This window comes from Aotus nancymaae, unplaced genomic scaffold (assembly GCF_030222135.1).
Source record: "Aotus nancymaae isolate 86718 unplaced genomic scaffold, 86718_ANA_hifiasm-v0.15.2.pri h1tg000002l, whole genome shotgun sequence".
Lineage (NCBI taxonomy): Eukaryota > Metazoa > Chordata > Mammalia > Primates > Aotidae > Aotus > Aotus nancymaae.
The window spans coordinates 33,270,859-33,294,053 of record NW_026988413.1 but is presented as its reverse complement, the minus strand read 5'-3'; the positions used below and the strand labels follow the sequence as shown (position 1 = coordinate 33,294,053).

The 23,195-nt window shown below is 40.3% G+C and overlaps 1 non-coding gene across 1 annotated transcript; it reads left to right on the top strand.

The window, feature by feature from the left end:
* Window positions 1-9,493: 9,493 nt before the first annotated feature.
* LOC135274281 (U6 spliceosomal RNA) lies at window positions 9,494-9,600 on the top strand. Its single transcript, XR_010342124.1, has one exon. It is a non-coding gene; the product is annotated as a U6 spliceosomal RNA (small nuclear RNA).
* The last annotated feature ends 13,595 nt before the right edge of the window (window positions 9,601-23,195 follow it).

Genomic DNA, 23,195 nt, shown 5'->3' with positions numbered 1-23,195 from the left:
CCAGAGAAGTCGCATGGACTCCTCTCAGGCAGGGGGTTTTATAGGGAGTGGAGGCGTCTGATTGGTTGTGCCCAAGGTAAGTGGGACAAAATGGAGGGAAGTAGGGCCTGGATGGAACAAAATGGCAGGGAGTGGGGCCCAGATGATGGGACAAAATAGTATCAGGTAGGTCCTGGCAGGGCTTTTTTCCCAGGCTCCCGGGCCGGGGGGGAGGTGTGTCCGAGCTCCCGGAGAGGGAAGGGGATGTGTCCAAGCCCCCGGAGAGGGAAGGGGGTGTGTCCGAGCCCCCGGCGAGGCAACCGGCCTTACATTCCGACCTTTTGATGATAGATAGAGGGCGCCACTCTTTCTGACTACTTCTTGCTGAATAGGGGCAAAGTAAGGGGTACAGGTCAGTTGGCTGGTGCCTCAACCGAGACGCGGACAAAGGGATGAAGCAGCATTTGGTTAACAGCCACTCGTCCAATTTCTCGCATACGAGCTTGTAGGAACCTGAGAAGAAAAGGGGCCATTAGTAAAAGCAAACAGATTACGATGATAGGAGTGATGATGGGGGTTAGCCAGGTAAGCATAGGATGCCACCAGCTTAAGGACAAGTCTCCTGTATTTTGCTTTTTACGGAAGTCTTCCTGGAGGTGGTGGAGAGTGTTGATGTTCTCCTCTACTAGGCCTGATTCATTGATGTAGTAGCAGCATTCTTCCTGGAGAAACATACAGGTACCTCCTTTTTCTGCTGTTAGCAGGTCAAGGGCCCGTCGGTTTTGGAGAGTTACCTGAACTAGTGACGTGATTTGTCACTGGAGGGAGGCTAGAGAAGTGGCTGACGCTTCAATGGCTACATGGAGCTTGTCTTCCAGTTGAGTGGCTGAAGTGACACTGTAGCCCATTGCTCTGCTTCCTATTCCAGCAGCTACTAGAGATGATGCTAAAGAGAGGCCAACTACTACAGGGAGGAAAACAGCTCATTTGTTTCGGCGAACAGAGGGAGGAGGCCTAAGGAGGGATAGGAACTTGGCCTGCCCATATGCCTTCAACTGTGGGACCAGAGTAACAGGTATGCAAGGGGAGGGAAGGGAGGCATTTATAACTTTGGTTAGGGTCCCATTACACCAAAAGTATCCTCCTGGAGGTGCATAATGGGTGGATCTTACTTTTACAGTTGTGTTGCAGCTGGGGCTTTCAGTTGTTCTGTAGCAGAGAAAGAGATCCTGGGAGTGTGCTTTGAACAGCGGGATCCCTGTTAGGGTGGTGTCGGGTCCCATAGGTGATCATGACAGGTTGAACTCGGTCCGGAGGGGAACTGCAGCTAAGGGGGATTCATTGAGGGAGGCACACAAAAAACAATTGGTAAAGTTTATGGCTTCAGTTAAACTTAACATATTAACACCTTGCTGTACTAGTGTTAACCAAGAGAAAGGTTGGGGGTTATTGCTCGAGGATCCAAGTTGGTTAGTTAAAGCGGCCTCATTTTGTAAAATAGTGTTGCCTAATGAGCTGAGTTGGTCTACTTCCACTGGCATGATGCGGGTATAGGTTCGATATATTTACCATGTACCACTGGGGTGGCTATTTGTAAACCTGGTGTATATTTTACCTGCAATTCTCTTTTCCCATCGATCGTGCCAGGGGTCACGAATAGTAAGGGACACCTTGCCTTGGTTGTCAATGGAAAGTACTTCACTTTCTGGGGTTTTATGCATGACACAAGAGGCATACGGGCATCCACCAAAGATAGCGCTCCACTTATGACAAAAATTCTTGGTTTGGTCATACAGAAAGCAGAGGCCAAAGTTATTCTGAGAGTTCTTAATAGTATTGGCCTTGGATTTTGGGAACTCAAATTTTATGGGGGATTTGCAATCTATGGGCTGGCAATCTACTTGAGCAATATATTGGGTCTTAGTAGTGGGGCCTTGTTTCCAGGATTCCTGCAAATAAGGAACCGCCAGGCATAGTAGGGACTGGCCTTAAGAGGAGATATTAGAAGGATTGTTAGGAGGAGGATTTGAAGGGTTAGGAATTGACGGGCAGGGGCTGTGGATGAGGCAGAGGCAAGTGGGACCTAGGGGTTTGGATTTCCATTGGTCATCTCGAGGTGCTGCCTTAAGGCGGGACACATGATACCACGGGGTGTGACCTAGGAGCTTGGCAGCCGTGGGGGTGGTTAGGATAACGATGTGGGGTCCTGACCACCTAGGCTGCAGAGATTCTGGCTGGAGCTCCCGAAGGAGAACACTGTCACCTGGCTAAAGGGGTGCTGCCGGGTACGAGCCTCCAGGCCCTGGAACAATGGGGAGAGCACGATCTGCGTGCTCCCTGAGTAAGTGGCGAAGGAGAGATAAATAGGGAAGGTAGGTGGCTAGGGGAGGTGGTTCCACCGGAAAATTATGGGAACCCAAGAAGGGCTGACCATACAGCAACTCAAAGGGGCTAAGGCCCGTTGGTTCCCATGGGGTGGCTCGTATCCGAGCTAGAGTAAGAGGTAGGAGAGTGGGCCAAGAGAGTTTTACCTCAATAGTCAGTTTAGCCAAATGGTCCTTGAGGATGCCGTGGGCCCATTCGACCTTACCCGATGACTGAGGGTGGTAGAGGATGTGCAGTTCCCAGGAGATGTTGAGAGACTTGACGACCAGCTGGACTACCTGGGCTATGAATGCTGGACTGTTGTCTGACTGGATGGTGACAGGTAGGCCGAAGCGGGGGATGATCTCTTGAATAAGAATGGAGGCTACCGTGTCTGCTGTTTCCCTAGAGGTAGGGAAGGCTTCAACCCAACCTGAAAAGGTATCTACAAAAGTTAGAAGGTAATGAAGCTTCTTGTGAGAGGGCATGTGAGTAAAATTAATTTGCCAATCCTGGGCCGGCAGGTTGCCGCGCATTTGGTGGGTGGGAAACTGCGTCCCTGAGACGAGACCTTAGAGCAAGTGACACATGTTTTGTGTATCTGCTTGACTGTCTGTTGTAGGCCTGGTGAATAAAAGAGGGGTTGTATAAAGCGGTACAATGCCTTGGGCCCTATATGTAAAGATTGGTGGATTTCGGCCATGATTTTAGGAGCCTGTTTCTGTGGAAGGGCGATTCTGTTGTTTAGGAAGATCCAGCCCTGGTTAGACTCGGTTTTACCCTTTTATATAAGGTCCTGTCTTTTTGATGGCGAATACACTGGTAACGTGGCTGTGGTAAAGAACAGAATTGGAGCGGGAGCTGGCCTGGTACTAGTTAGAGCCTTTGCTATTGCATCTGCCCTTGCATTGCCCCGAGAAATGGCATCCTGCTGAGTTCTGTGCCCTCGGCAGTGGATGACCGCAACTTCTCTGGGCAGTAACAAAGCCTGCAAGAGGTTTGAGATTTGGGTGGTGTTGATTATATTGGGAGGGATAGGGGGTTGAGGCAAAGGGTTAAGACAGGGCGTAGTCTCAGTTAGGAGAGACAGTAGGAGGTGTGTATGTGAGAGGTTTGACTTTGTGTATGTGAGATTAGTGAGTTGGAGAGTGGCCCTCACAGCCTGGAGAATATCTCATCCTAGCAAGGGAACTGAGCATGAGGGTATGATTAAAAAGGAGTGAGAGAAGGGGTGTCCCTCAAGGACACAGGCTAGGGGAGGAGTTTGGTTAGGACAGGAAGGCCTTCCCTCGATTCCCATGACCGTGACCTGGGAAGGTGTACTAGGCCCTGAGTAGGAAGGCAATACAGAGTAGGTAGCCTCCGTGTCCACTAAAAAAGAAATGGACTTACCCACTACCTGCAGTGTTACCCTGGGCTTGGCAAGGGTGATGGGGGTCCTCGAGTCCGGGCTGCGTCAGTCATCCAGAAGGCCAAGAAATTCAGGTGAAGGGACTGCCTCCTGCAGACCGGCCTGCTCCCCACATAGAGGTGTGGGGAGTGGGCCTTTGGTCCGGGACGGGCAATTAACTTTCCAGTGTCCAGTCTGTTTGCAGCTTGGGCAAGGTCCAGGAGGTGGACGAGGACAGGGGCACTGTCGGGCCCAGTGTCCCTCTTGACCACATTTCAAACATGGTCTGGACGGAGCTCTTAGAGCATCTTGGAAGGGTTTCGATGGACCTCCCCCACTGGATGTTCGGTAGGTTGCCGGCCTCAGGGCTGCTACAAGAGCTCGGGCTTGGAGGCCTACCTTCTGCCATAAGTAGGCCTGTCGGGTGGCCTCAGCCTTATCCTCTCAGCTGTTAAAAACTTTAAATGCCATGTTTACCAGGTCTTGTATGGGAGTTTGGGGGCCTTTCTCAGCTCTTTTAAGCTTCCTCCTTATATCAGCCGCTGACTGGGAGATAAAGTGGGTGGCTAGGACTGTAGCTCCTGCTAAGGAGGCTGGATCCAGCTGGGTATGGAGGATCATAGCATTAGTCAAGCGGTCAAAGAAGGTGGCTGGGTTTTTATCAGGTCCCTGAGTTATTTCCCTTAACCTATCGTAATTGACTACCTTTTGGGCTGCACTTTGCATGCCCGGCAGGAGGCACTGTAGCATCTGGTCTCAGTAGCGGCGGCCATCCTGACCGTCCTGATAATCCCAGTTAGGGTCGGCCTTGGGGACCGCTGCTGCACCTACTGGCATCTGGTTGTTAGTCAGATATACCTGGTTAGCGTGTTCTCAGGCTGCTGTAAAAATCCGGTCACGCTCGTCTCGGGTAAGGGTGGAGGATAGGATTACAAATGTGTCATGCCAGGTTAAATCATATGCCTGTGTAAGGTAGCAGAATTTTTTGGTGTAAGCAGTAGGATTGGTGGAGAAAGATCCTAGGCATTTCTTAATGGCTGACAGATCAGAGAAGGAGAAGGGAACGTGCACTCAGGCAATACCCTCTGCTCCGGCCACCTCGCGGAGGGGGCAAAGGAGGGAGGCTTCGTCGCTAGGAGCACTGCGTGAGCCGGTGTGTGCACTAACGGGAGAGGCTAGGTTGGAATCAGGAGATGGAGGAACTGGGGGGGATTGTTGCACCTTTATTATCACCCTTATCATTACTACTGTCATTACTACAATGTTTATCATTACTACCTTCAGCATCATCACCTTTGCCATCACTACCATTACCATCATTACCATTACCATAACCTTCATTATGATCACCACCACTTTTACCATTACCACCATCGCCTCCATTATCACCTACAACATACTACCGTCACCTTCATCACCTTCATTATACCTTCATCATACCTTCATCATCATTACCACTTTCATTACCACCACCATTATTAACAGTCACCTTCATCTCGAGGGCGGCTGAATCTGTAACTACTGCATAGGCTGCATAGGCCACTTTTCGTTACCCCTCTGCTGTCACTATTGAACTCCTATTCACAAAAAGACAAGATTTGGGCTAGAGAGAGAAAGGTTAGACAGGCCCTCCAAGGTGTAACAAATGTATCCATTAGCTTAGGACAGGAATGGGCTGGGGAGAGGGAATGGGATGGAAGAGGGAAACAAAGTACCGAGTTGAGTAGAGAAGTGAGACGAAAGCCGACTGAAGGATTTTTAAAGAGAAAGTAAGACTCAGAGTGTAGAGGAACGGTAAAGAAGGCATTTTTTTCTTTTCTTTATGGAAAGCCCTAGTTTGGGTAGGTTTTGGGCTAGGCATCTTAATGGCAACTTGGGGTCTAAGCGGGACTTCTGGTTCCCCATAGTTGGCTTTTGTGGGGCAGTCGGAGGTGAGGAAGGGATAGGAACAGGTATCACACCCAACACGGGCAGAAGTATTCCTTTCCCGGAGGAGGTGGCTGAGAAAACCTACAAGCTACAATGATTATAATAAGGAAGAAAATAAAAAGAGACAAGGCTAGGGCTATCTGCCACATGGCAAAATTAGAGGCTACAATAAAGACAGTACCACATACAAGAGTGACGGACAAAGGGTGGGTGCCTCCCAGATGGGAGATTAGTCTGATGCCTTCCTGGCCACATTCCCATGGAACCACAGGTGGAGGCCCACACAAGCCCCGTAGCTGTTAGGCCGTGGGACTACACATAAACTCACTCACTTACACCAGAATTAGGAAGAAAGGAGAAAAAATAAAGTTAAAGTAGAAAGCAGGAGATGGTAGAGTTAGAAATAGAAAGCGGGAGAAAGTAGAGTTAATAGAAAGCAGGAGAAAGTAGAGTTAAAAATAGAAAGCTGCCGCTATCTTAAGGGTGCGGTCCAGCTGCCATCTTAGGTGGAAGAGAAAGCTAGGAGTGTGAAGCAGCCGCCATCTTAAGGGCATAGTACGCCCACCATTTTGAGAGGGAGAAAGAGAGAAAGCTAAGAGAGAGACAGAAAAAGAAAGAAGCCGAAAATACGGTTTTTTAAATAAACGGGAGCCTTTTATGCCAAATGGGCTAATTTAAAACAACAAATTTGGTATGAGCCGGGGGTAATGGGGCTTCTGAATACCCACACCTCAATCGCTGCTGCGGGGGTGGTCAGAAGAGCGGCTAGGCATCCCAGGCCGCACTTACCGAGCACCGACAACGAAAAGGTTCAGGAGAGTGGGGATGTCTCCCTCAAAATCCTGACCCTGACACGACAACGAGAGCATTCAGGAAAGTGGGGACGTCTCCCTCAAAATCCTGACCCTAAGAAACCCCTCACGGGGAGAAGACAAGAGTGTAGGAACATCTCCTCTACGCTCAAGTCCTCGCGACGAGGCCGGGGCTACGGGCCCACAGCAAACAACGAGAAAGAGTCCCTGACACAGCCACGATTGCAAGCAGGGAGTCCACGTGACGAGGCAAGCAGCTGGAGGGGTAGTGGGCAACAGAAGTTTTACCTTGCAGTGAAAGGGCTGCTCCCCGTCAGGCGTTGAGTGCAGGAGTCAGTTTCCCCCAGGAGGGGTCTTACAACTCCTCCCAGGTTTCGGCACCATTTGTAAGGTTTGTTCTTGGGTTCTTGCCATGTTTAAAATGAAGAAACTGAGGCCAGCATGAAGATAATCCAATGCAAAGGAATTTATTCAGGCTTCCGGGTGAGGTTCTGCGGTCCGGACAGGAGGGGCCGGAGAAGTCGCACAGACTCCTCTCAGGCAGGGGGTTTTATAGGGAGTGGAGCCATCTGATTGGTTGTGCCCAAGGTAAGTGGGACAAAATGGAGGGGAGTAGGGCCCGGATGGAACAAAATGGCAGGGAGTGGGGCCCAGATGGGACAAAATAGTAGGCAGGGAGTGGGGCCCAGATGGGACAAAATAGTATCAGGTAGGTCCTGGCGGGGCTTTTTTCCCAGGCTCTTGGTGGGGAGAGGTGTGTCCGAGCTCCCGGAGAGGGAAGGGGGTGTGTCCGAGCCCCCAGCGAGGCAACCGGCCTTACAAATAGTAGCTTCAGATTCAAAGAAAAGGATTTGTACAGCAGAACTTTGGTATACACAAGTCATTCTGAGTTTCTCTTTTAAATAGAGCATCTATAATTCCCTGCTCAAAGCAATGAGGAAGCTCATATGGCCCAGCAGCTTATATCATCTGATATCAAAGAGGAAAAGTGAAATAATAACTCTATAAGCATAATATTTAAGAGGTTCATCCTAGCTTCAAAGTGATTCCTTAAGATGGTACTTAACTTTTGAAAAGTCAGAGAACAAAAGAGCAGAATAAGATTGTTTGTAAGTGCAGTTGACTATTGACTCTTAAACAGCATGAGTTTGAACTGCAAGTGTCCACTTATAAGCGGATTTTTTTCCACCTCTGTCACCTCTGAAACAACAAGACTAACTTCTCCTTTTCCTCATCCTCCTTGGCCTATTCAACATAAAGACAATGGGGATGAAGACCTTTGTGATGATTCACTTTCACTTAGTGAATAAATATATTTTCTCTTCCCTATAATTTCATTAATAATATTTTCTTTTCTCTAATTTACTTCATTGTAGGAATACAGTATATAACACATAAAACATATAAAATGTGATAATCTTCTGCTTATGTTATTAGTAAGGCTTCTGGTCAACAGTGTGCTATTACTAGTTAAGTGTTGGGAAAGTTAAAAGGAACCAGGATTTTGACTGTACAGGGGCAGTGCTCCTAACCCCATTGCGCAAGGGTCAACTGTAATTAAAATTTCAGTCAGTTCCTCTAACGAATTTGTGTTCATTCCTCTTTGTTATTTATGGAAGACATGTAGATGTCATACTTCGTTGTTCTCACTGATTTCCATGACAGAAAAGATGGAAGAAACTAATTTATATTGGAAACCTTTGCAAGGAGCCACATTAAAGAATTAGTATTTTTTTTTACAGAAGCACTTATCTAAGTTTTCTCATTCCTACAACACAGCAAACTTCCAAACTTTATATTTCAGTGTGAAACACGTCAATAACAGATATGACAATTACAAAATATGCTTAGCATATTAGTAATTAATTATACTTTAAAATTATTTAAAGCTTTATATCAAGGCTAAAGTATTTTTTTTTTAAATACTCATTCCCATCAGTCTCCTTTCAATGTTCCAAAACCAATTCATCTGAATGGCAATAAAAGAACGTAATTTGTTAGATGCGGCCAAGATTACAAAGCAGGAATAATGATTCACAGACCATGGTGCTGAGTATTATTTAGTCAGTATTTCTACAGGTGCTAACATAAAAGATCATGTCTTTTCTTTTAGACATGTCAACCACAGCATAATTTTACTAGATAGAATGAGAGGTAATTCACTGATGTGTTCATAATTAAACTTGAGGTCTCCACCAATAAACACCCATCCTGGAATAAGATCATTACCTACAAAGTGAAAGGTAAATGCTATAATAAAAAATTGTTTAGATGATACACTGACCAGACTAATAAAAACATTTCAAAACATTTAATACTAGTGTAGTAGCATGAGCCTATAGTCCCAGCTACCTGGGAAGCTGAGGCTACAGTGAGCTGTGATGGTGCCACTGCAATTCAACCTGGGTGACAGAGCAAGACTCTGTCTCTAAATAAATAAATAAATAAATGAATTAAATAAACATAAAAAAAGAAAAATTGGGTATTAATTTGCTATCAAAATATGCAAAATGGCGACGTTTGTGTTTAACTTTTTTTGTTTTTTTAACCATGAACTAGTATTCTTTATTTTGGAATGTTTCCTTAGGATAAATTCCCATTACCTCTTTTGGTGAGACAAAAATGCACAAATATTTTTATGGCTTTGGAACATGACTCCAATTGCTTTCTGAGAGGATTATAACATGCATCCTACTGCACTGTGGTGGACCAGTTTCACTATACCTCCCAGAGATGAGCATTTTAATCTACTAGATCTTAGGGCCATTAAGTTCTATTTTAGAAATTTGTTTCTGGTTTTATTGTGCTATAAGAAGGGAATTTGGTTGTGGCAAATTTCTGTGTTAAGTGCATCTTTGTAACAAAATGTATATTTTTTCATTTTTGTATGGTATTTTATTTATTAAATTGACAAAATAGTGTGTATTTACCAGATACAACATAATGTTGTGAAATACGTATACATTGTTGATTGGCTAAACGTTTTAATACAGGAAACTTCAAACAAAACAGCATGACAGTGCTTGCCTCGGCAGCATATATACTAACATTGGAACAACACAGAAAAGATTAGCATGGCTGCTGCACAAGGATGACATACAAATTCATGAAGCATTCAATATCTTTTTCCTCCAAGGGAATCACAACTCCTAGCCAGCAAGGGAAGAAAACTGGACGGAGCATGAATTTGATGAATTGACAGAAGCAGGCTTCAGAAGGTGGATAATAACAAACTTTTCCGAGCCAGAGGAGTATGTTCTAACCCAATGCAAGGAAGCTAAGAACCCTGAAAAAAGGTTAGACACAATGCTAACTACAATAACCAGTTTAAAGAAGAACATAAATGACCTGATGGAGCTGAAAAACACAGCACAGGAACTTTGTGAAGCATACACAACTTTCAGTAACTGAATCAATCAAGCAGAAGAAAGGAAATCAGAGATTGAAGATCAACTCAATGAAATAAAGTGAGAAGACAAGATTGATTAGAGAAAAAAGTGAAAAGAAATGAACAAAAATGAATAAAATCAAGTTGGAAAACACTCTTAGGATATTATCCAGGAGAACTTCCCCAACCTAGCAAGGCAGGCCAACATTCAAATTCAGGAAAGACAGATACCACCACAAAGATACTTCTACAGAAGAGCAACCCCAAGACACATAATCGTCAGATTCATGAAGGTTGAAATGAAGGGAAAAATGCTAAGGGCAGCCAGAGAGAAAGGTCATGTTACCCACAAAGGGAAGCCCATCAGACTCACAGTGGATCTCTTGGCAGAAACCCTACAAGCCAGAAGAGAGTGGGGGCCAATAATCAACATTCTTAAAGAAAAGAATTTTCAACCCAGAATTTCATATCCAGCCAAACTAAGGTTCATAAGTGAAGGAGAAATAAAATTCTTTACAGAAAAGCAAATGCTGAGAGATTCTGTCACTACCATGCCTGCCTTACAAGAGCTCCTGAAGGAAGCACAAAACATGGAAAGGAACAACCAGTACCAGTCACTGCAAAAACATACCAAATTGTAAGGAACAACACTGTTAAGAAACTGCATCAACTAATGGGCAAAAATAACCAGCTAGCATCATAATGGCAGGATCAAACTCACACATAACAATATCAACCTTAAATATAAATGGGCTAAATGTCCCAATTAAAAGACACAGACCGGCAAACTGGATAAAGAATCAAGACCCATTGATGTGCTGTATTCAGGAGACCCATCTCACATGCAGAGACACACACAGGCTCAAAATAGAGAGATGGAGGAAGATTTACCAAGCAAATGCAAAGCAAAAAAAGGCAGGGGTTGCCTAGTCTCTGATAAAACAGACTTTAAACAAACAGAGATCAAAAGAGACAATGGAGGGCATTACAAATGGTAAAAGGATCAATGCAACAATAAGAGCTAACTATCCTAAATATATATGTACCCAATGCAGGAGCACCCACATTCATAAAGCAAGTTCTTAGAGACCTACAAAAAGACTCAGACTCATACACAGTAATAGTTATGGAGAGACTTTAACACCCCACTGTCAATATTAGATCAATGAAACAGAAAATTAACAAGGATATCTAGGACTTGAACTCAGCTCTAGACCAAGTGGACTAAATAGGCATCTACAGAACTCTCCAGCCCAAATCAACAGAATATACATTCTTCTCAGCACCACATCGCACCTATTCTGAAACTGACCAAATAATTGGAAGTAAAATGCTCCTTAACAAATGCAAAAGAACAGAAATCATAACAGTCTTTCAGACCACAGTGCAATCAAGTTAGAACTCAAGATTAAGAAACTCACTCAAAACCACACAACTACATGGAAACTGAACAACCTGCTCCTGAATTACTACTGGATAAATAATGAAATGAAGGCAGAAATAAAGATGTTCTTTGAAACAAATGAGAGCAAGAACACAATGTACCAGAATCTCTGGTACACATTTAAAGCAGTGTGTAGAGGGAAATTTATAGCACTAAATGCCCAAAAGAGAAAGCAGGAAAGATCTAAAATTGACACCCTAATATCACAATTAAAAGAACTAGAGAAGCAAGAACAAACAAATTCAAAAGCCAGCAGAAGATAAGAAACAACTAAGACCAGAGCAGAACTTAAGGAGATAGAGACACAAAAAAACCTTCAAAAAATCCTTGAATCCAAGAGCTGGTTTTTTGAAGAGATCAACAAAATAGACAGACTGCTAGCCAGACTAATAAAGAAGAAAAGAGAGAAGAATCAAATAGATGCAATGATAAAGGCGATATCACCACCAATCCCATAGAAATGCAAACTACCATCAGATAATACTATAAAGACCTCTACGCAACTAAACCAAAAAATCTAGAAGAAATGGATAAATTCCTGAACACTTACACCCTCCCAAAACTAAACTAGGAAGGAGTGGAATCCCTGAATAGACCAATAACAGGTTCTGAAATTGAGGCAACAATTAATAGCCTACTAACCAAAAAAAGTCCAAGACCAGATGGTTTCACAGCCAAATTCTACCAGAAGTACAAAGAACTGTTACCATTCCTTCTGAAACTAGTCCAAACAATAGAAAAAGAAGAAATCCTCCCTAACTCATTTTATGAGGTCAAAATCATCCTGATACTAAAACCTGGCTGAGATACCCACACACACACACAAAGAAAATTTCAGGCCAATATCCCTGATGAACATTGATGCAAAAATCCTCAATAAAATACTGGCAAAATGAATCCAACAGCACCTCAAGAAGCTTATCCATCATGATCAAGTAGAATTCCTCCCTGGGATCCGAGGCTGGTTCAACATACTCAAATTTATAAATGTAATCCATCATATAAACAGAACCAAAGACAAAAATCACATGATTATCTCAATAGATGCAGAGAAGGCCTTCAACAAAATTCAACAGCCCTTCATGCTAAAAACTCTCAATAAACTAGGTATTTATGGAATACAGCTCAAAATAAGAGCTATTTATGACAAACCCACAACCAGTATCATACTGAATGGGCAAAAACTAGAAGCATTCCCTTCGAAACACAGCACAAGACAAGGATGCCTTCTCTCACCACTCCTCTTCAACATACTGTTGGAAGTTCTGGCCAGGGTAATCAGGCATGAGAAAGGAATAAAGGGCATTTAAATAGGTAAAGAGGAAGTCAAATTGTCTCTGTTTGCAGACGACATGATTGTATATTTAGAAGACCCTATCATCTCAGCCCAAAATCTCCTTAAGCTGATAAGCAACTTCAGCAAAGTCTCAGGATACAAAATCAATGTGCAAAAATCACAAGCATTCCTATACACCAAAATCAGAAAAACAGAGGGCCAAATCATAAGTGAACTCCCATTCACAATTGCTATAAAAAGAATTAAATACCTAGGGATACAACTTACAAGGGATGTGAAAGATCTCTTCAAGGAGAACTACAAACCATTGCTTAAGGAAATAAGAGAGGACACAAACAAATGGAAAAACATTCCATGCTCATGGATAGGAAGACTCAATATTGTGAAAATGGCCATACTGCCCAAAATAATCTATGGATTCAATTGTATCCCCTTCAAGTTACCAATGATTTTCTTCACAGAATTGGGGAAAACATCACCTAAAATTTCATATGGAACTAAGAAAGAACTTGCATAGCAAAGACAATCCTAAGCAAAACAAAGACAATCCTAAGCAAAAAAAAAAAAAAAAGAAAAAACATGCTACGTGACTTCAAACTGTACTACAAGACTACAGTAATCAAAACAGTAAGGTACTGGTACCAAAACAAATATATAGAGCAATAGAACAGAACAGAGGCCTCAGAAGTAACACCACACACCTAAAATCATCTGATCTTTGACAAATCTGACAAAAACAAGCAATGGGGAAAAGATTTTCTATTTAATAAATGGTGTTGGGAAAACTGGCTAGCCATATGCAGGAAGCTGAAACTAGATCCCTTGCTTACACTTTATACAAAAATTAACTCAAGATGGATTAAAGATTTAAATGTAAGACCTAAAACCATAAAAACACTAGAAGAAAACCTACTCAATACCATTCAGGACATAGACATGCACAAAGACTTCATGACTAAAACACCAAGAGCAATGGCAACAAAAGCCAAAATAGACAAATGGGATCTAATTAAACTAAAGAGCTTCTGCACAGCAAAAGAAACTATCATCAGGGTGAACAGGCAACCTACATTTCTGCATTTCTCAGGCCACCTATTTATAATCTTTTATTGCACATAGTTCCTCTCCTCTGAGGTTTTTATCACAATTATAATTCTATAATCAATTGAGTGTTTAATTAAATGTCTGTCTCTCCCTTGAGGTAATGGGCTACCCAAGGGAAGGAGCCCTATCTTGTCAACTATGTACTTCTATCCCTTTCACAAAGCCACTTAAAAAGCATTTGCCACTTGTACACTGTTGGTGGGAGTGTAAATTAGCTCAACCATTGTGGAAGACACTGTGGCGATTCCTTAAGGACCTAGAAATTCCATTTGACCCAGCAATCCCATTACTGGGTATATAGCCAAAGGATTATAAATCATTCTATTATAAAGACACATGAACACATATATTCATTGTGGCACTGTTTACAATAGAAAGACCTGGAACCAACCCAAATGCCCATCGATGATAGACTGGACAAGGAAAATGTGTCATATATACACCAAGGAATACTATGCAGCCATAAAAAACTATGAGTTCATGTCCTTCATAGGGACATGGATGAATCTGGAAAACATCATTCTCTGCAAACTGACACAAGAACAGAAGATCAGACACCGCATGTTTTCACTCATAGGCAGGTGTTGAACAGTGAGAACATGTGGACACAGGGAGTAGAGCATCACACACTGGGGTCTGTTGAGGAGGAATAGGGGAGGGAAAGTAGGGGTAGGGAGGGATAACATGGGGAGAAATGCCACATATAGGTGATGGGAAGATGGAGGCAGCAAACCACATTGCCATGTATGTACCTATGCAACAATCCTGCATGTTCTGCACATGTACCCCAGAACCTAAAGTGCAATAAAATATTTTTTAAAAATAAAGCATTTGCCAGTTGAAAGGATTTGAGTAAATCTACTACTTTAGAAATGATGTAAACAATACTGCAGAATAAAATCAATATATTCAGAATGTGTAAATGAATTTACTGAATAAGTTTAATAGTAGATCTTAGAGAACCATTACTCAAAAGATTTCCTAATCTCTTTTTCAACCTCTATTCTCTAAGGTATTTCATTTTTTGGTCTTCCCTGCTCTATTTTGTTTTCCTGATGAGTAAGTATTTTCCTGTTATCTAGAACCAATGAAGTGTTCAGAATGCAGGTAAGGCCTCTCAGGGCATCTCCACGTTGATAGGCTCTGTGTAAATCTAGGGTCTGCTCTTCATGTTTATGAGTAAAAGTATATAAATTTAATGTAATAAGCTCTTGGGAATGGATGCATGCTAATCAACAAAAAAGCCATTCACTAATTGACAAAGTAAATTATAAGAGGAAGAACATTTTTTTCCCCACACTGGATCATGCTTTCTTTACCCAGCAGGAATTTTTACTCGGGAAAAATGTTTTCTTTGAGTTGGAAAAAAAAAAAAAAATACAGGTGGACAACCGACAAGTACTCTGTACATAACTTATAAATACAAAGCATATATAGAGGCTACTCCTACAAGCCATACTCTATACGATACTTTCTGTAAGTAATATTCATAAAAGAATTATTCTGGAGAGGGGAGGCAACGCAAGATGGCCAAAGAGAACCCTCCAGTGATTGTCACCCATCCCCAACAGAAATACCAAATTGAAAAACTCTCCACACAAGAAAGCACTACATAAGAACCAAAAATCAGGTGAATAATCACAGTATCTGATTTTGACATCATATCAAGAAAAGAGGCACTGAAGTGGGTTACAAAGACGGTCTTGAATTGCCAACACCAGGGGACGGAGTACATCCCCTGGCAGTGCTGTGTGTCATGAAGAGAGACTCTGTGTGCTTGGGGGAGGAAGAGTGAAGTGATTATGGGACTTTGCATTGGAACGCAGTGCCGCTCTATCACAGTGGAATGCAACACATGGCAGAATTCGGCCAGCAGCCATGGAGGAAGCAATTAGACTAGCCCTAATCAGAGGAAATCATCCATCCCAATAATCAGAACCTGAGTTCTAAATAGTCTTACCACCACAAGCTATAGTGCTCTGGGGTCCTAAATAAATTTGAAAGGTAGTCTAGGCCACAAGGGCTGCAATTCCTGGGCATGTCCAGGTTCTGTGCTGGGCTTGGAGCCAGTGGACTTGGGGTGCCTGTAACCAAGTGAGACACAGCTGTAGTGATCAACAGAGTGCTTGCATCACCCATCCCTCAACTCCAGGCCACACAGTTGTAATTCTGGGAGTGACTCCTTCTGCTTGACGGAAGAAGAGGGAAAAGTTATGAGACTTTTGTATTGTAAGTTGAATGCCATCTCAGCCACAGTAAAATAAAGCACCAAGCAGAGTCCTGAAGCCCTCATTTTAGGTCATAGATCCCAGACAACATTTCTAGACCCACCCTGGGCCAGGAAGAAACCTGAAGACAAGGACTCAGTCCTGGCAGAATTTATCACTTGCAGACTAAAAAGTCCTTGGGCCTTGAATAAACATTAGCAGTAGCAAGGCAGTAGTTGCTATAGGCCTGGCATGGTGTGGTTACAGGCAGAGACATCTGCTTGAGGAATGGAGAGGAAAAGGTAAAGTGGACTTTGTCTTGCACCTTGAGTACCAGATTAGCTACAGTAAAATAAAGCACCAAACAAATTCCTAAAGCTCCAAATTCCAGACCATAGCTCCTGGATGGCAATTCTACACCCATCCTGGTAAGAAGGGACCCTATTCCCCTAAAGGGAAAGACACAGTCCTGGTAGGATTCATCACTTGCTTACTAAAAGCTGATTAGGCCTTGAATAAACATTGGCGGTATATGAGCAGTAATCACCATGGACCTTGGGTGAAACCCAGTACCATGCTGGCTTCAGGTGTGACCCAGTGTAGTCCCAGTGGTGGTGGCCACAGGAATACTTGCATCACCCCTCTTCCAACTCCAGGCATCTCAGCACAGAAAGAGAGAGACTCTGTTTGGGGAAAAGTAGGGAAACAGAACAGGAGATTCTGTTTGGTAATCCAGGGAATTCTTAATCTTACTCAAGACTACCAAGGTGGTACCCCTACAGGTCTTCAAGAATCACTGTGTAACTGGGCTTGGGGAAACCCCCTAATACAGATATGGCTGCAGTGATCAAAGACTTGGATCACAACACTTAATTTCCTTTGAATATCTGGAATGTCTTCTCAAGAAGGATGGATACAAAGAAGCCCAGACTGCAAAGATTTGAATAGATACCTAAGTCTTCAATGCCCAGATATTGACAAATATCCACAGGCATCAAGACCATCCAGTAAAACAGGACCTCACCAAACAAACTACATAAGGCACCAGTAACAAATCTCAGAGTGACAGAAATATATGACCATTTATACAGGGAGTTCAAAACAGCTATTTTGAGGGAAGCTCAATGAGATTCAATATAACACAGAGAAGGGATTCAGAATCCTATCAGATAAATTTAACAAATAAATAATTTTGAAAAATAAAGCAGAAATTTGGGAGCTGAAAAAGTCAACTGACAAACTGAAGAATGCAATAGAGTCTCTCACCAGCAGAAGTGATCAAGCAGAAGAAATAGTGAGCTTGAAGGCAGGCTATTTGAAAATATATAGTCAGAGAAGATAAAACAAAAAATAATAAAGAATGAAGCATGCCTATAAGATCTAGAAAATAGCCGCTAAAGGACAAAATCTAAGAGTTATTGGCCTTAAGGAGGAGATGGAAAAATTTGGGTACAAAATCTATTCAAAGACCTAATAACAGAGAAATTCTTTCCCAGAAGATGTCAATAGTCAGGTACAAGAAGGTTATAGAACACCACACAGATTTAATTCAAGTAAGACTACCTCAAGACATTTAGTAATCATACTCCCTAAGATCTAGGATAAAGAAAGGATCCTAAAAGCAGCAAGAGAAAGAAAACAACATACAAAAGAGCTCCAATACATCTGGCAGCAGCTCAGTAGAAACCTTACAGGCCAGGACAGAGTAGCGTGATATATTTAAAGTGTTGAAGAAAAAAAAAAAAAACTTTTATCCTAGAATATTATGTCCAGTGAAAATATCCTTAAACATGATAGAGAAATAAAGACTTTTCTAGACAAAGAAAAGCTAGGGAATTTCATTAAACCAGACCTGTCCTGTAAGAAATGGTAAAGGGAGTTCTTCAATCTCAAAGAAAAGGGCATTTATGAGCAATAAGAAATCATCTGAAGGTACAACACTCACTGGTAATACTGCACAGAAAAATACAGACTATTACAAAACTGTAATTGTGGTATGTAAACTACTCTAAAGTAGGAAGACTAAAATTGGAATATCAAAAATAATAACTACAACAATGTTTTTAAACACAGAGACAGTATTATCAGCCCCAACTAGAAACAACAAAAAGTTAAAAAGCAAGGGGAATGAAGTTGAAGTATAGAGTTTTTACTAGTTTTCTCTGTTTTTGCAACAAAGTTGTCTCAGTTTAAAATAATGGCTTATAAGACATTATTTGCAAACCTTATGGTAACCTTAAATAAAAATACCTACAACAGATACACAAAACATACAAAGCAAGAAATTAAAACACACCACCAGAGAAAATCATTTTCACAAAAAGGAAGACAGGAATGAAAGAAGTAAAGACCACAAACCAAGCAGAAAACAAATAACATAATGGCAAGAGTAAGTCTTTACTTATTAATACTAACATTTAATGTAAGTAGATTAAGCTTTCCACTCAAAAGACATAGACCAGCTGAATGGATCAAAAAATAATAATAAGAGTGATCTCTTGCGTACAAGTAACACACTTCAACTACAAAGACACACAGAAACTGAAAGTAAGAGCAAAAGATATTCCATGCAAATGGAAAACAAAAAAAGGAGTAGCTATACTTGTATAAGACAAAATAAATTTCAAGACAAAACTATAAAAAGGGACAAAAAATTTCATTATACAATAATAAAGGGGTCAATTCAGTAAGACAGTATAAAAATTGTAAATATGTATGTACCCAACTCTGGAGCACTCAGATACATAAGGCAAATATTAAAGAGAAATATAGACCCCAACACAATAATAACTGTAGAATTCAACACCCCACCCACAGCATTAGACAGATCATGCAGACAGAAAACAAGGAAACATTGGTCTTAATATGAACTATAAACCAAATGGATCTAATAGATATTTACAGAACATTTCATCCAATGGCTGTAGAAAACACATTCTTCTCAGCACATGGACCATTCTCTAGAACAGAAACAGGCTATGTATGAGGACACAAACAAGTTTAATAATTTCAAAAACATTGAAATAATATCAAGCATCTTCTCTGACCACAATGGAATAAAAGTAGAAATCAATGACAAGAAGATTTTTGAAAACTACACAAACACATGAAAATTAAACAATATGGTCCTCAATGTTCAGTAAATCAATGAAAGAAATTAGGAAGGAAATTGAAAACTTACTTACAACAAATGAAAATGAAAACATAACATACAAAAATTTGTGGGATACAGCAAAAGCAGTACTAAGCAGAAAGTTTATAGCAGTAAGTACCTACATAAAAAAAGTAGAAAACTTCAAATAAACAACCTAATGATGCATCTTAAAGAACTAGAAAAGCAAGAGAAAACCCAAAATTAGAAAAAGAAAAGGTGGTAACAAAAATAAATGAACGTGAAATCCTTTCAAAATAAACAAAAGATAAATGAAATGAAAATCTGGTTTTCAAAATTAAAAAAACCCATAATTGACAAATCTTTCACCAGACTAATAAAAAAGAAAGATGATCCAATTGACAAATCTTTCACCAGACTAATAAAAAAGAAAGATGATCCAAATAAAATTAGAGTTGAAAGAGGAGAGATTATGCCTGATACCATAGAAATTAAAAGCATTATAAGAGGCTACTATGAGCAACTCCCTGCAAATAAGTTGAAAAATCTAGAAGAAATAAATTCCTAGACATATACAACCTACCAAGATTTAATTAGGAAGAAATACCAAAACCTGAACAGACCAATTTAAAGTAATGAGATTGAAGCTATCATAAAAAATCTCCCAGCAAAGAGATGCCCAGGACCCAATAGCTTCACTGCTGAATCTTACCAAACATTTAAAGAAATAACACCAATCCTATTCAAACTATTCCAAAAATTAGAGGAGGGAGAATACTTCCAAACTTATTCTGCAAGGCTAGTATTACCCTGATGTTAAAACCAGGCACAGACACATCAATAAAAAGAAAACTACAGAAAAGTATTCCTGGTGAACATTGATGGAAAAATCCTCAACAAAATATTAGCAAACCAAACTCAACAAAACATTGAAATGATCATTAATCACGAGCAAGTGGGATTTGTCCCAGGTATGCAAGGAAGGTTCAACATATGCAAATCAAGCAATAAGATATATCATATCAACAGAATAAAGGACAAAAGCCATATGATCATTTCAATTGATGTTGAAAAACATTGGATGAAATTCAGCATCCCTACATAAAAAAAAAAAAAAAACCTCAAAAAAAAAAATGGGTTTAGAGGGAATATACCTCAACACAATAAAAGCTATGTGAAACAGACTCACAGCTGGCATCATATTGAATTGAGAAAAACTGAAAGCCTTTCCTTTAAGATATGTTTCAAGACAAAGATGCCCACTTTCACCACTGTTATTCTACATAGTACTAGAAGTCCTCCTCACCAAAGCAATTGCCCAAGAGAAAGAAATAAAGGGCACACAGATTAGAAAGGAAGAAGTCAAATTATCCTTGTTAACAGGAATTATCTTATATTTGAAAAAACTCAAAGACTCCACCAAAAAACTATTAGAACTGATAAACAGATCAAATAAAGTTGCAGGATACAAAAATCAATGTACAAAATCAGTAGCACTTTTATATGCCAACAGAAATCTAAGAAAGAACTCAGGAAAGTCACTTCATTTACAATAGTTACAAATAAAATATCTAGGAATAAACGTAACCAAAGAAGTGAAAGATCTCTATAATGAATATCATAAAATGTTGATGCAAGAAATTGAAGAGGACACAAAAAATGGTAAGATATTTCATGTTCATGAATTGGAAGAATCAACACTGTTAACATGTCCATACTACCGAAAACAATCTACAGATCCAACACAATCTTTATCAAAATACCAATAACAGTCTTCACAAAAATAGGAAAAAAATCCTAAAATTTATACAGAACCACAGAAGACCCAGAACAGATATACCTATCCTGAACAAATGAATAAAACTGGAGGAATCACTTTACCTGACCTCAAATTATACTACAGAGCTACAGTAACCAAAACAGCATGATACTGGCATAAAAACAGACACCTAGTCTAACAGAAGAGAAGAGAGAACCCAGAAACAAATCCACACATTTTCAGTTAACTCATTTTCTACAAAGGTGTCAAGAACATACACTAGTGAAAGGACAGTGTCTTCAGTAAACGATGCTGGGAAAACTGGATATCTGTATGCATAAGAATGAAGCTAGACACTATCTCTCACCATGTACAAAAATCAAATCAAAATGGATAAAGTCTTAAATCTAAGACTTCAAACTATGAAACCACTAAATAAAACACTAGGGAAATGGTCCAAGATATTGCACTGGGCAAGGATTTCTCTAGTAATACCCGACAAACACAGGCAACCAAAGCAAAAATGGACAAATGAGATCACATCAAGTTAAAAAGCTTAAGTGAAGATACAACCCACAGAATGGGAAAAAATATTTGCAAACTATCCATCTGGCAAGGGATTAATAAGTAGAATATAAGAAGCTTAATAGAAAAAGAGAATCTAGTAATCCAATTAAAAAATAGGCAAAAGATATGAATAGACATTCCTCAAAAGAAAATGTGCAAGTGGAAAACAGGTATGTAAAAAGGAAAAGGTGCTCAACATCACTGATATCACGGAAATGCAAATCAAAACTACCACATATTATCTTACCCCAGTTAAAATGGCTTTTATCCAAAAGACAGACAATAACAAATGCTGGAGAGGATGAGAAGAAAAAGAAACTTTTGGAAACTGTTGCTGGGAATGTAAATTAGTTTAACCACTAGGGAGAACAGTATGGAAGTTGCTCAAAAAACTAAAAATATAACTACCATATGATCCAGCAATCCCACTGCTAGGTATATACCTAAAAGAAAGGAAATCAATATATTGAAGAGATATCTGCACTCCCATATTTATTGCAGCACTACACACAACAGCAAAGATTTGGAAGCAACCTAAGTATCTATCAACAGACTAATGGGTAAAGAAAATTTGGTACATATACACAATGGAGTACTATTCAGCCCTTTAAAAAGGGAGATCCTATTATTTGCAACATGTATGGAACTGGAGGACATTAAATTAAGTGTAATAAACCAGGCACAGAAAGATAAATTTTGCAAGTTCTCATTTGTGGAAGCTAAAATTAGATCTATTTTTCAATTAACAAATACTTAACATTGTAGGCATTCTCTAGAATGTTCTATCACAAATAGAGCTCATAGAGATAGAGAGTAGATGACGGTTACTAGAGGTTGGAAAGAGTGGTAGGGAGGCAGTGGGGATAGTTAATGGGTACAAAAAGATAGTACCCATTTATATTTTGTATAAATAAAATCTAGTATTTGATAGCACAACAGAGTGACTACAGTCAATAATTTATTGTACATTTAAAAATAACTGAAAGAGTATAATTGGAATGTTTGTAACACAAAGAAATGTTAAATGCTTGAGGTGGATACCCTCATTTACCATGATGTGATCATTACACAATGTATGCCTGTAATAAAACATTTAATGTACCCCATAAATATATACACCTCCCATGTACCCATACAAATTTTAAAAAAATTTTAAAGAATGATTCTTTTATTTGAATGCATCTAGAATGGGTAATGATCAGCTATAAGGACACCCTCAATATAATCAACTTTTAAAATGTTACAACAAGGTCAACTTTAACATCGTACATCTTGTCTCTAAACCTTAAGGACCTGTTTTTCAATCAACAAATACTTAACACTGCAGGCATTCTCTACAAAGCTCTATCACAAATAGGTCCCTGCAGAGCTCTTGATATAGGCCCTGTTAAGACCATTAGGATTTGAAAAGAAATCTATAGAACATTCTAGCAATTCATTGCTCTTGGTTTTTGAAGTTCTAGCCTTAAATTAAGCCCAATCTTCAAAAAGCCACATGATTTGTCCCCAGGAACTCTAAGTCTGCATTGAAACACTTTACTTTCATTGTGTTGAGCCCTCAGCTGCTGTGAAGTTCCTCTGTAAAGAATAATTATGTGAAAAATGTGTCAGCATCCTCTCTAGAAGAAAACAGATCATGTTGCTTATACTGTTCATTATATTTTAAAAATCCCAGAGGCCTGAATTATCAATCAGATTCATATGAAATAAGTATTCCTCTGCCTCAAACTTAATTATTGATTCACAAAGAATGCAAAACAATGGTGCCGGTAACATGGATATTGAGAAGACCTCAAACATCAGACGCAGTTTTCAGAATGTCCTTTTCTGCACTGGGTTCATT